Raw genomic sequence first — 14,001 nt, 5'->3', positions numbered from 1 at the left:
ACAATTCAGTGTGTGACTCCTGCTCTGATTTGTTTTTCTAAAATGCAGCACCTCACATTTACTGAAATTGGATTACTTACAGTGTGGAAACAGGCCCTTCGGCCCAACAAGTCCACACCGCCCTGCCGAAGCGCAACCTACCCAAACCCCTACATTTCCCCTTACCTAACACTACAGACAATTTAGCATGGCCAATTCACCTGATTGTGAGAGGAAACCAGAGCACCCGGAAGAATTCCACACAGACACGGGGACGACATGTAAACTCAACTCAGTTAGTCGCCTGAGGATGGAATTGAACCCGGATCTCTGGCGCTGTGAGGAAGCAGTGCTAACCACTGTGCCACCGTGGCGCCCATGAATTAAACCCTATCTGCCACTCCCCAGCCCATTGTTCCATCCGATCTATAACCCATTGTACTCTTAGATACCCTTTATAACTGTCCACAATACCTCCAATTTTTGTGTCACCTGCAAACTTACTAACTGTACCGTCTCTATTCATATCCAAATCATTTAAATGAATGTCAAAACAAATCCAGAAAAAAATACATTTCTCTGTGTGTGAATATGCTCTGTGTAATTCCTGCCCTGTGACTCTGTGCCAGAGAGGGCTGCACATGCGTCCTGCTGAACTTTGCCCCCTACAAAGCTGGCGGCTGCACGTGTACAGTGAATCGTTGCCCCAAACAAAGATGGTGGTGCTTACTCGAGTCAATCGCTGGATGAGGCATTTTCCCGTTTATTGCAAAAACGAGACTAAGTTTCAAATTTGCATTTTCCGATGTGCACGAAATGTCTGAAAACCCTCTTAACCCATACCAGCACCATTTCCCCCATGCTTCCGGCTGTTTATTTCTATCTTTACCAACAGGTCTCCGTCCACACATCACAAACCGACCGCGAGGATGATCACGTGGTATAATCTAGTCCCGCCCCTAAATCACACTGATTGGCGGGAGGACCAACTGCCCCGCCAGGTCCTCCAGCTCTGTCCCTGCCTTTCCATTGGTTTGCCGCTGACAAACGCAACCCGGGGTCCCATTTTTGCCTGCAGCACGCGGATTGCTTCGTGGCTTTTGTTGCTGTTCATGAGTTACAAGAGTCAAAAATGACAACAGCATCTCAAAACCACCTGATGAAGAAGCAGCAAACCTAGTGCTTCCAAATAATCCTGTTGATCAATTGCCTGATGTTCTGTGAATTTTACTTTTATCCATCCCAATCCAACATCAACACCTCCAAGTCACGAATGAGAGATGTATAACATAAGAACTAGGAACAGTAGAAGGCCATCCTGCCCTTCAAGCCTGCTCTGCTATTCAATAAGATCATGGCTGATCATGTCGTGGACACAGAACCATTTACCCACGTTCTCACCGTGTCCATTAATCAATTACTTTTTAAAAAAAGAATCTAGCCTAGCTTTAAAAACGTTTACTGAACGATCATCAACTACTTCCCTGGGAAATGAATTCCATAGAGGTCAAGAGGTTCCTTCTCAATTCAGTCTTAAATTTGCTGCCTCTAGTCTTGTGTTTATGCCCTCTTGTCCGAGTTTCACCTGCTAATGGAAACATCTCTCTACTTCTATTTTATCCATTCCATTCATTATTTTAAATGTTTCCATTTTTCTGAATTCCAATGAATATAATCCCAATCTACTCAGTCTCTCTTAAGCCAACCCCGTCCAACTCCGGAGTCAACCTATTTAACATTCTCAGCACCCCCCTCTCGTGCCAGTACATCCCTTCCCAACTAAGGAGATAAAAACTATATGCAGTACTCCAGGTGTGGCCTCACCAGCACCCAAATACAGCTGGAACATAACCTCTGCTTTTAAACACAATCCCTTCAGCAATGAAGGACAAAATTCCATTTGTTTTCTGAACTGATTGTTGCACCTGATGACCAACCTTCATGAAGAAGGATGCTCAGGTCCCTCTGCAGAGCAAATGATGCAAATTTTTAACATTCAAGTAATTTTTAAAAAATATTATTACAACCAAAGAGTATAAACTTTATATTTACGAACATTCTATTTCATTTGACAGACCATTACCTACTCACTCAATGTATCTATGTTCGTCTGCAAAGTTTCACAGTCCTCCACTCACTTTGTTCTGCTAATCATCTTAGTGTCACATGCAAACTTTGACATCCTCCATTTGGTTCCAAATCCAAATCATCCTTATCAATTCTAAATAATTGCAGTCCCAACACTGATCGCTGAGGCACACTACTTGTCAATGACTGCCAGCCAGAATAATACTTATTTATCCCCACACTTTGCTTCCGATTAGTCAACCAATCTTCTACCCCTTTCAACATGCACCCTTATATTATGCAACAGCCTCTTGGACACCACCTTGTTGATGTTTTTTTTGGAAATACAGCTACACCATATCCACTGGGTCCCCGTTGTCCACCTTGCTTGAAATGTCTTCATAGAATTCCAAAAGATTGATCAAGCATGACCTGCCCTTCATGAACTTATGCTGTGTCTGTACAAGGTGACAATTTCTATCAAGCTTCTGCCAGGCACAAACATTTGCTGTCCATCAGGGCACTGTGCAGACTGTATAATGGCTGCTCCAAACTTGGCTGTAGCTGCGTTGGTCATTGTTAGTGTCTGGAGTCCTTGCACTCCATCTGTAACATTGTTGGCCAGCTGAATTGCTCCCCTCTGTGTAATGGCAATGTATTGTCCGCTGCTAGTCTGATAGATGGGTGTCTGCATTGTCCTTGTGGTAATAGTTGAGACAGACTCTTCTTCTGATTTCTCCTCATCGATTTCTTGGCACACTGGGGGATTCAGATGAAAGTTCATTCAGGATTTTCCTGTACGAAGGCGGTCTCGATAGAATTTCTCTGCGTTTCTGAGGGTCAGTCATGCTATCCACAGATTTAGAACATAGAACATAGAACAATACAGCACAGAACAGGCCCTTCGGCCCACGATGTTGTGCCGAACTTCTATCGTAGATTAAGCACCCATCCATGTACCTATCCAAATGCCGCTTAAAGGTCGCCAATGATTCTGACTCTACCACTCCCACGGGCAGCGCATTCCATGCCCCCACCACTCTCTGGGTAAAGAACCCACCCCTGACATCTCCCCGATACCTTCCACCCTTCAGCTTAAATTTATGTCCCCTTGTAACACTCTGTTGTACCCGGGGAAAAAGTTTCTGACTGTCTACTCTATCTATTCCTCTGATCATCTTATAAACCTCTATCAAGTCACCCCTCATCCTTCGCCGTTCCAACGAGAAAAGGCCGAGAACTCTCAACCTATCCTCGTACGACCTACTCTCCATTCCAGGCAACATCCTGGTAAATCTTCTCTGCACCCTCTCCAAAGCTTCCATATCTTTCCTAAAGTGAGGCGAACAGAACTGCACACAGTACTCCAACTGTGGCTTAACCAAAGTCCTGTACAGCTGCAACATCACTTCACGACTCTTGAATTCAATCCCTCTGCTAATGAACGATAATACTCCATAGGCCCTCTTACAAACTCTATCCACCTGAGTGGCAACCTTCAAAGATCTATGTACGTAGACCCCAAGATCCCTCTGTTCCTCCACCTGACTAAGAACCCTACCATTAACCTTGTATTCCGCATTCTTATTTGTTCTTCCAAAATGGACAACCTCACACTTGGCAGGGTTGAACTCCATCTGCCACTCCTCAGCCCAGCTCTGCATCATATCTAAGTCCCTCTGCAGCCAACAACAGCCCTCCTCACTGTCCACAACTCCACCTATCTTTGTATCATCTGCAAATTTACTGACCCACCCTTCAACTCCCTCATTTAAGTCATTAATAAAAATTACAAACAGCAGAGGACCCAGAACTGATCCCTGCGGAACTCCACTTGTAACTGGGCTCCATGCTGAATATTTACCATCAACCACCACTCTCTGACTTCGACTGGTTAGCCAGTTTTCTATCCAATTGGCCAAATTTCCCACTATTCCATGCCTCCTGACTTTCCGCATAAGCCTATCATGGGGAACCTTATCAAATGCCTTACTAAAATCCATTTCTGGGAGTCTTCATTTTGGAGTGTAGTAGAATCCTGAACAGTCTGTATTTGAGGGGTCTGTATGACTGTATGACTGAAGACTGAGCTGCTTGCATACCTCCTTGGACTTAAACAGTCTGCCCATTCGGCAATTGCACTAAAGTTACTGCTGGACTTGTTGTTGATTGGATCCCAGGCATGGTTACCTGCATGGTCACGTTATATATTAATGATCAGGATGAAGGGACCGGGGCACTCTTGCGAAGTTTGCTGATGATACGAAGTTAGGTCGACAGGCAGGTAATACTGAGGAAGTGGGGAGGCTGCAGAAGGATCTACACAGTTTGGGAGAGTGGTCCAGGAAATGGCTGATGGAATTCAATGTGAGCAACTGTGAGGTCTTGCACTTTGGAAAAAAGGATACAAGCATGGACTACTTTCTAAACGGTGAAAAAATTAATAAAGCCAAAGTACAAAGGAATCAGGGAGTGCTAGTGGAGGATTCTCTAAAGGTAAACATGCAGGTTGAATCCGTGATTAAGAAAGCGAATGCGATGTTGTCATTTATCTCAAGAGGGTTGGAATATAAAAGCAGCGATGTGCTACTGAGACTTTAAAAAGCTCTGATAAGGCCCCATTTGGAGTACTGTGTCCAGTTTTGGTCCCCACACCTCAGGAAGGACATACTGGCACTGGAGCGTGTCCAGCAGAGATTCACACGGATGATCGTTGAAATGGTAGGTCTAACATACGAGGAATGGCTGAGGATCCTGGGATTGCATTCATTGGAGTATAGAAGGTTAAGGGGAGATCTAATAGAAACGTACAAGATAATACATGGCTTGGAAAGGGTGGACACGAGGAAATAGTTTCCGTTAGGCGAGGAGACTAGGACCGGTGGGCACAGCCTAAGAAATAGAGGGGATCAATTCAGAACAGAATTGTGGAAACATTTCTTCAGCCAGAGAGTGGAGGCCCTGTGGATTTCATTGCCACGGAGGGCAGTGGAGGCTGGGACGCTAAATGTCTTCAATGCAGAGATTGATAAATTCTTGATGTCACAAGGAATTAAGGGCTACGGAGAGAATGCGGGTAAGTGAAGTTGAAATGTCTATCAGCCATGATTAAAAGGCAGAGTGGACTCGTTGGGCCGAAAGGCCTTACTTCCACTCCTCTGTCTTATTGTCTAATTTGATCACTTTCCTCAGGTACCCATTGCCAAGTATGACTTTTCATACAGTCCTTCCTTTTCACTGGAATAGACCTTTGTAAAATGTCTTTGAAAATCTTCCACTGTTCATCAACTTTCCACCATAAGTTTTTTGTTTCCAGTCTACTTTATCCAGATTCTCACTCCTTCTATTGTAGTTCCAGGTGTTCAAGCACGGGACCCAGTTATTAGATTTTATCTTCACACTCTCCATATGTATTCTAATTCAACCATACGGTAATCGCTTCTTCCCAGGTGATCCCTAACTCTGAAGTCATTAATTATTCCTGCCTCATTGCACAGGGCCAGGTCTTGGATAGCTTGCTCCCTTGTCAGTTCCATTTCATACTGTTCAAGAAAACTATCATGAATGCACTTAATGAACTCCTCAAGGCTACCTTGACTGAGTTGGTTTGACCAATCTACATGTAGATTCAAATTTCCCACGATAATAGCGGTACCATTTGTCCAGGCATTAGTTATGTATTTGCTTATTGCCCATGCCAATGTGATGTAATTATTTGGTGGCCGATACACTACGCCTATCACTGACTTTCTTGTTAGAATTTTGACTGTATCATTCCTGTTTCTCCTAATGTATAGCAATAACATCAACTACTTGCATTGTATGGAACTTTCACAACGGCAAATCTCCTAAGGTGCTTCATGGATGATCAAAACATTGATTAAAGAGAATGATTTTAAAATACATCTTAAAAGGAGGATAGAGAAGGTTAGGGAGGCTATTCCACAGACTTCTATCCTTGACAGCTGCAACTGTGGAGTGATGCAGGTGGGGTGGGTTGGAAAGGGAACGTGCAAAGGGGAAATGGAAGAGCGCAAGCAGTGCATAAAGTCTTAAGGACAGAGGAGGTTCCAAGCTCAGTCTGTCTAACATAGACAGTACGGCTGCCTCATGGACTTTGAAGCACTGCAACAAGTCCATGCATGTCATGACTATCGTGCTAAAAGAGATTTCTGCTGCCTTAAGCAGAGTGATGGATCTTGTATTGTGGGCTTATGAAACTTCACTGATCTCTACCAAACATGTACGAGGTCGAGTCAATGCAATAATCAGATGCTGCAACAGGAGGGGAACAGGTAACTCCATACAAAATCCTGCTCCTTCTCACCTATTTTCACCTCCAAAACTGAGGGAGTTCCAGAAAAGCACCTTTATATCCCACCACAAATATCCCACAATCGTGGTATATGGCTGTGCACAAAGAAGAGTGGAACAGACTGTATTGGGACCCTGAAACACTTGGTAAAGACTAAAATCATCTGAGTATTAAGAGCCCCATCACATTGTATGCGTTTTCTCTTGTTTTTACACGGTTCCTGACTTCCCTTGTTTTCCCTCATGAACCTGTTCAAAGTTGTTTTTACACACACCTGCACCATCTGTGAATTGAACCCAGGCCTCTCGGTCCAAGATTCGGGATATTTTCAAAGCATCGCAAGGCATCGACTCCAACTTCCCTTGTCCCTTAATGTTTCTGTTGCTTAGCTGCTGAGTCGCGCTTCAATCAACACTGAAATTGGGAGGAAGGGGCGGAACTGGAGGACAAAGCAGCATCTGGTCCTCCAACCAGAGTGAGTGAGGAGCGGGACCAATTCATTCTCGGGAGTGAACGCTTCAGGATTGGTCAGAAAGTAAACTGTTTTGCAGGATTGATCATTCTCACGACATGGTGGAGCATTATCCCCTCTCATGTTTTCTATGAAGGGCATGCGCAGTGTTACATAAACCAGGACATGGCGAGCCATGGAGCAGCTTTCTTCGACATGGGTAGGAAGAGGGATGTGATCCTGAGCAGTAAGCACAGGAAGTAGGGAACAACTGAAAACCAGGACCTTGAGGGTAGTCATCACTGCTTTACCACCAGTCCCATGTGCTTGTGAGATAAGGAATTGAAAGATAGCAGAGATCAATGCATGGCTGAAGAGCTGGTACAGTGGGTGTTTCAGGATCTTGGATCATTTGAACCACTTCTGGAGCAGGGGTGACCTGAACTAGAGGGGAACCGATATCCTCACAGGGAGACTCGCTCCTGCTACATGTGAGGGTTTAAATTAGAATGGCAAGGGCATGAGAACCACAGCAGCACAGCAGCACATTGGGGGGGGGGGGGGGGGGGCTGGGCTGGGGATGGGGAAGGAAGGAAGGAAGATGTAACCGAGTCAATCAGAAAGGGAATACAGAGAAATGAACACCAGAGTACGAATGGGCTGAAGTGTGTTAATTTCAACACAAGGAGCAACGTAGCTAAGGTAGATAAACTCAGATCCGATATTGTAGTCATTCCAGAAATTTGGTTGGGAGAAGCACAGGCCTGGCTGCTCAATACTTCAGGGTTTCATTGTTTTAGATGAGATGGAGAGGAGGGTAAAAGAGATGGAGGAGTTGCATTACCAATTGAGAGAATGTCACATCTGCACTCAGGATATATTGAAGGGATTCGTCCACTGAGGCAACATGGGTAAGAAGGATGCAGTTAATGCGATTATACGAGAGGACCCTCAATCTGCCAACGAAACCTAGAGGTACAAATATCTCGGCACATTATGGAAAGAGGCAATAACAACAGAGTTCTCAAAGTGACTTTAACTTCCCCACCATTTGCTGGCACGTTTTCAGAGCAAGAGGCTTAGACGGTGCAGAGTTTGCTAAGTGCATCCAAGAGGGTTTTTTTGAAATAGTAATGGAAAGGAGGGGGAGAGGCCATAGTGGAACTTATGTTGCCGAATGAGCCTGGCCACGTGACTGACCTTTTAGAGGGAGACCATTTTGGAAACAGTGATCACAACTTAAGTTTTTTTAAGGTAGCTACGAATAAGGATACGGACAGGACCCTGAGGGATGTTTCTAATGTATGGGATTGAAAATGATGTCAGTATTAGGCAGGAGCTCGGGAGTGTTGATTGGGAGGAGCTGTCATCAGACAATACCACATTGGGAGTTATTTAAAGGCCTGCTGATCGGAGTTCACGACCAGCATGTTTCAGGAGCGAGGGGGAACAAGGCTGGCAATGTAAGGACCCCTTGGATAACGAGGGAGGCTGGGAATTTAGTGAAAAGGGAAAAAAAAGCCTATGCAAATTTTGGGAAGCTAGAATTGGCATGGCATGTGAGAAATGTATAAAACAAAAGCTCAAAGGAACCCAAAGAGGGAATGAGCAGAGCAAGGAGGAGCCATGCCCTTCACAGGTAGGGTTAAAGTGAATCCCAAATCGTTCTGGAGATAAATACCCACAAGAGGATGTGAACATGGATCATTACAGCGCAGTACAGGCCTTTCGGTCCTCAATGTTTCGCCCACTTGTGAAAATAATCTGATGCCTATCTAACCTACACCCTTCCAATATTACCCATATGTATGTCCACGGCCCATTTAAATGCCTTTTGCATCAGCGATTCTACTACTGTTGCAGGCAGGTGTTCCACGTGCCGACTGCTCTCTGAGTGAAGAAAGTACCCCGAATATCTGTCCTAAATCTCTCCCCCCTCAATTTAAAGCTATGTCCTCTCATGTTAGCCTTCACCATTCACGGAAAAAATAGCTACCCGATCTAACCCTCTGATTATCTTATCTATCTCCATTAATTCATCTCTCGACCTTCTTCTCCCCAACTAAAACAGCCTCCATTCCCTCAACCTTTCCTTGTAAGACCTTCCTTTCATACCAGGCCATATCCCAGTAAATCTCCTCTGAACCCTTTCCACACCTTCCACATAACTAGGAAGAAGGTCGGGCCAGTCAAGACTAAAGGAAGGAACTTGTGCTTGAAGTCAGTGGAAGTGGGCGAGATCCTAAATAATTACTTTGCATTGGTATGCACCCAGGAAAAGGATATAGCGGATACTGAGATTTGTGTGGAGCATGCTCATGTGCTCGGGAATTTTTGAGGTCGAGAAAAAAACGTTGGATTTCTTGAAGAGAATTAAAGTGGATTAATCCCAAGGACCAGATGGTAGCTACCCCAGGTTATTGAGAGAGGCGAGACAGGAGATTTTTGAGGCCCTGGCCAAGATTTATGAGTCCTCGCTAGCCACTGGAAAGGTCGCAGAGGACTGGTGAGTAGCCTATGGTTTTCCTCTCTTCAAGAAGGGAAATAGGGACAATCCAGGAAATTATAGCCCGGTGAGTTTCACCTCAGTGGTTGGGAAGCTTTGGACAGAATTCTTATGGATAGGATGTATGCGCATTTGTGAATTAAGTTGGCCTAATTAGGGACAGTCAGTGCAGCGTCATGAGATGCACAGGGTTGACTGTCAAAATGTTTTACCCAGAGCTGAAATATCTTTACTATGGAAAGTGCATTTACGGTGAAAGAGGGAGGGCTCAAAGGAGATGTGAGGGCTAATATGTTTTCCTCAGAGAGTACTTTGCTGTGTTTCTTTTGTTACAACATAACGGTGAACCCCTCTGTTAATTAAACCAAACACCCAGAAAAGCTCACATCACCACATAATTTGATAAAGTCTGAGTGACATAAAACTCACAAATTCCACTATTTAAAGAAAATAGCATCAATTTATTTTTAATTCTAAAAGTGAATATAACACAACTAATCATAAATCTAAGCTCCCCCTTTCTATTCACTGCTCATTATTTGCCTCCACCTCTACAACTATACATTATTTCAATAAGACACTTGTTAAAATTACATCAACTTAATTTCAAAACTACACAGCGGCTCTTGTCTTTTGTGTCTTTCTTCATCTGTTTGAGGATCTCTCTGGGTCGTCGTTGTCTTCTTTTACTCTGAGTATGATTCATATGAAAAGGTACCCTTTGATTGAGAGACTTTCCTTATTTCTTGGCGAGCAAGATGTTAACTCTCCCAAACAGCAGTTACTCTCTGACCAATTTTTAAAATGTCCGCATTTTACACGCTCCCATCAGATCATTTCATTGGCTTGATGCTGGCCAAATAATAAATTCAAATTCGATTGGGTTTTGGAATCTTGGGGTATAATTTAATCTGATAGGTTAAATTTGAATTATTGTCAAAACAGCAACCAACTCAGGTCTATATTTCACAGACAAATGTTACATTTGTTTGCTTCCCCAGTACACTCTGGGATTGCTGGCCTGTCATATATGGTACACAGGTAGTTGTAAGTTCTCAGTTCAAAAGAGCGCTCTCTCTCTTAAAGATACAGTACACACCTTCAACTTTATAACACTTTGAGCATTATCTTATCAGCAAGTTCATTTATTAAAGTGACAAGCAGCAGATTGTTTACATGACCTTTTTGGCTTCATATTTCAATTTCAACATAAAACAATAGCTTGTGTTTGTGAGAGGATCATATTGCTGTGTGCAACAGACTGTCACTAATAAGATTATGCTCCCGATAACGCAGATTTTCTTTGTCTGTAAATTCTGCATGAAGTGATTTGAACTCCTGGAAAGGGATTTGGCCTTCCAATATGATTTCCATCAATGCACTTATTGGAACCTCAGGTGGACAGATGGACACAAATTGGTGCAAATTTGTTTTCCTCACTGACGGAAGCACACGTTGCCATCTGTGTATTTGGGACAGAGGGGCACTGACTCATTCCTGGGACTGGAGATTGTTTACTAAGTGGGTGAGATTCAGATATCGTGTACTGCATGTAAATATGAGTTGTTTTCATTGAACTGGATATTATTACCCTAGAGATTGGCAGGATTGCTATTGGCAGCTGTCTCTGCTGATAGGATTCGACAATGGGTCACTGTCTCAGAAATGGACAGCAGTCTGAGAGACTGAGATAAGGAGAAATGACTTCATTCAAACACCTGGGAATCTGTGACCATTTCCACCTTAAGAACGGAATCACTGACTACATTCCAGAGAATAATTTGCAATGGTTGCAATGCTAAGTGGATCAAAAGATGTTGCAGAAAATGGGTGAGTCCTGAAAAGTTAACGATGATGTCACTAGAATGAACACAAATGCTACGGCTGCTGAAAATTTGAAACAGACTGGCCGCAACTGTAGAGAGAGAGAGAAGGAGAGTTAATGTTTTGCATTTGATAAGATGAGATTGCTTACACTGTGGAAACAGGGCCTTTGGCCCAAGAAGTCCACACCAACCCGTCAAAGCGCAACCCAACCAGAACCATTCTCCTACATCTAACAATATGGCCAATTCACCTGACCTGCACATCTTTGGACTGTGGGAAGAAACCCGAGCACCCGGAGAAAACCCACGCAGATGTGGGGAGAATGTGCAAACTCCACACGGTTAGTCGCCTGAATCGGGAAATGAACGGGGGTCTCTGGCGCTGTGAAGCAGCAGTTCTAACCACTGTGCCACCGTGCTGTCTACAATCTTTTAATCAGAACAAAGAATGTTATTAAGCTGCAGTCAGGCTCCTGGGGCTAAATGGCATATTTCTGTCTGTGTTGCTAACTTTTTTTTTGGGAGAAACAATCCGCTCATTTGCTTGGCTGTGGCGCAGTGATTGCGCTATTGAAACAGCAAGGACTCTTTCTGTGTCTCATTGATGTCTGGGTGTAAATTAGGGATCGTTGTTCATCGCTGACTCTGGAGGCAGTTCTGATACATGGGAATATTCAATTTAAAATGTTGATCTTGCAAAATAGCAAGGTTTTCTCCCAGACAGGGAATAGAACGTCCATGACTGATCCTCACTGACCATGACAGGACTCAAACCGAGAGATTTATTTTTGAGACTGACACATTCAGATGTAGTATACAGTAGCTCACACAGTCCTGTCCTTCCACAAACCCCAGTTTCTGGACTCTGAATCAGAGGATCTCAATGGAGAAACACTTCCAGCAGATGGGACAATTCAGGAGATACCCATATTTTCCCTCAGGAGGAACCCCTGCAAAGTGGTCTGTCAGGATCATAATGGATATTTCTTTAATATTTACTCAATATATTCCAAGAACAGAGAGATTGGTTGGAGGCCCAGATTGTCAGCTTGAAGATTAGTCAGTGCTCGGATGTCGGGAATGGAAGGGTATCATTTGGATTGTTCATTTCACCCAATTGAAGAGGTGGCTAAAGCTTTCATTCTGAGTGGTAGCTTGAGAGAAGCTGATTTATCGTGGTTGTGGGGATCTTTACACGAACTTTTAGGAAAGGATTATTCCACAAGTGGAATGTGTCAGTGTTGACAGAGGGATCCGAGGGAGGGGTGGGGTGGGGGAAATGTGTCAGTGTTGGCAGGGGGCTCCGAGGGGCTGGAGGGATGGACCTCTATTTACAGGGGGCTCCTCTCCCCTCACCCACCCCCAACCCCGTCCAACGCCGTTTCCCCCTCCGATCCCGTGCAATGCTGTTCCTCCCCCTGACCCCGTGCAATGCTGCATCCCCCCCCAGACGCCATGCAATGCTGTTTCCCCGCCACAGATTCCCTGCAACGCCGTACCCCGCAAACCCGTACGACACCGACCCCCAAACCCTGTTGCCCCACCACACAACACCGTTGCAACACCGTTCCCCCCAATGCCGTTTCCCCCTCAACGCCGTTCCACCCCCCACCCCATCCAACCCTGTTGCCACGCGTCCCAGGGTGCGAAGGCACGTCCCAGAGTCCGTGGGCACGTGCCAGGGTGTCCCAGAGTGAGAGAGCATGTGCCAGCTTGTCCCCAGGGTGCGGTGGCGCATCCCAGGGTGCAAGGGCGCGTCCCAGGGTGTTCCAGCGTGCACGGTCGCGTCCCAGGTTGCGAGGGCACGTCCCAGGGAGTTCCAACGTGACAGGGCGCAGCCCAGGGTGCGAGAGCCCGTTCCAGGGTGTTCCAAGCATACGAGGCCAGATCTCAGTGTGTGAGGGTGCATTCCAGGGTGTCCCAGAGTTCGAGGGCGTGTCCCAGGTTGTTCCCAGCGGGCGAGAGCGGGTCCTAGGGTGTCCCAGCGGGCGAAGGCGCGTGCCAGTGTGTCCCAGCATGCGAGGGTGTGTGCCAGGGTGTCCCAGCGTGCGTGGGCGCGTCCCAGAGTGCGAAATGGAATCCCAGAATTTGTGAGACAATCCCAGAGCGTCCAGGAGTGTGAGAGAGTATCCCAGAGTGGGTACCTGGAGTGTGTGGGAGAGTGTCCCAAAGTGTGTAAGGGAATTCCGGAGTGTGTGAGTGTCCTCGAGTATGTTTGCGAGTCCCAGGGTGTATATGGGAATCAGAGTGTCCCGGAGTGTGTGAGAGAATCCCAGAGTGTTTTGGCGAGGGTCCCAGAGGGTGTAAGGGAAACCCAGAGTGTGTGGGCGAGGGTCCCAGTGTCCCAGATTGTGTAATGGGGTCCCAGAGTGTGTGAGGGATTCCTAGAGTTTGCGAAAAGATTCCAGAGTCTCAGGGTGTGTGAGAGAGTCCCAGAGACCCAGAGTGTGTAACGGAATCCCAGAGTGTGAAAAGGAATCCCACAGTGAGTGAGAGAGAGTCCCCGAATTCCATGGCGTGTAAGGGAATCCCCGAGTGTAAGAGAGAATCACAGAATGTCCCGGAGTGTGCCAGAGTGTGTGAGTGAGTCACAGGCTGTGTCAGTGTGTGTGAGTGTGAGTCAATCCCAGGCTGTGCCAGCGTTTGTGAGTGTGAGTGAGTCTCAGGCTGTGCCAGCGTGAGTGTGAGTGAGTCCCAGGCTGTGCCAGCGTGAGTGTGAGTGAGCCCCAGGCTGTGCCAGCGTTTGTGAGAGTGAGTGAGTCCCAGGCTGTGCCAGCGTGAGTGTGAGTGAGTCCCAGGCTGTACCAGCGTGAGTGTGAGTGAGTCCCAGGCTGTGCCAGCGTTTGTGAGAGTGAGT

At 45.8% G+C, this 14,001-nt stretch overlaps 1 pseudogene; it reads right to left on the bottom strand.

Moving 5' to 3' along the window:
• Positions 1-2,485: 2,485 nt before the first annotated feature.
• On the bottom strand, positions 2,486-13,162 carry LOC140467928 (cyclic AMP-responsive element-binding protein 1-like; annotated as a pseudogene).
• Positions 13,163-14,001: the final 839 nt, after the last annotated feature.

This window comes from Chiloscyllium punctatum, chromosome 46 (genome assembly GCF_047496795.1).
Source record: "Chiloscyllium punctatum isolate Juve2018m chromosome 46, sChiPun1.3, whole genome shotgun sequence".
Classification (NCBI taxonomy): Eukaryota; Metazoa; Chordata; class Chondrichthyes; order Orectolobiformes; family Hemiscylliidae; genus Chiloscyllium; species Chiloscyllium punctatum.
The sequence above is the reverse complement of the archived record's forward strand: the minus strand, read 5'-3'. Positions and strand labels throughout refer to the sequence as shown.